Here is a 317-nt window from a genome sequence, read left to right on the forward strand (position 1 = left end):
AACATGTTATTTTTTTTAAGTGATGTTTAGTTTTTTCAATATTTTTTGCTAGTATTTTTTAAATAGTATTTTTTCTAGTACTTTTAGTACTCTTTTTATAGTGCATTATATTTTTTTACTATTAAGACTAGTTTTTTTCATTTAATTTGCTTTAGCTAATGAGATCAATAATACATATTATAAAAAGATAACAAAAATAACATAATATACAAGAACAACAATTATAAAATTGTATTATATCAAACAAAAAAAATAACAAAAAAAATAATAAAAATAATAGTTCATATGTTTTGGTAATGTGTCAATAATTAATTTGT

Source organism: Arachis ipaensis, chromosome B03 (assembly GCF_000816755.2).
Source record: "Arachis ipaensis cultivar K30076 chromosome B03, Araip1.1, whole genome shotgun sequence".
In the NCBI taxonomy this organism is placed as follows: Eukaryota; Viridiplantae; Streptophyta; class Magnoliopsida; order Fabales; family Fabaceae; genus Arachis; species Arachis ipaensis.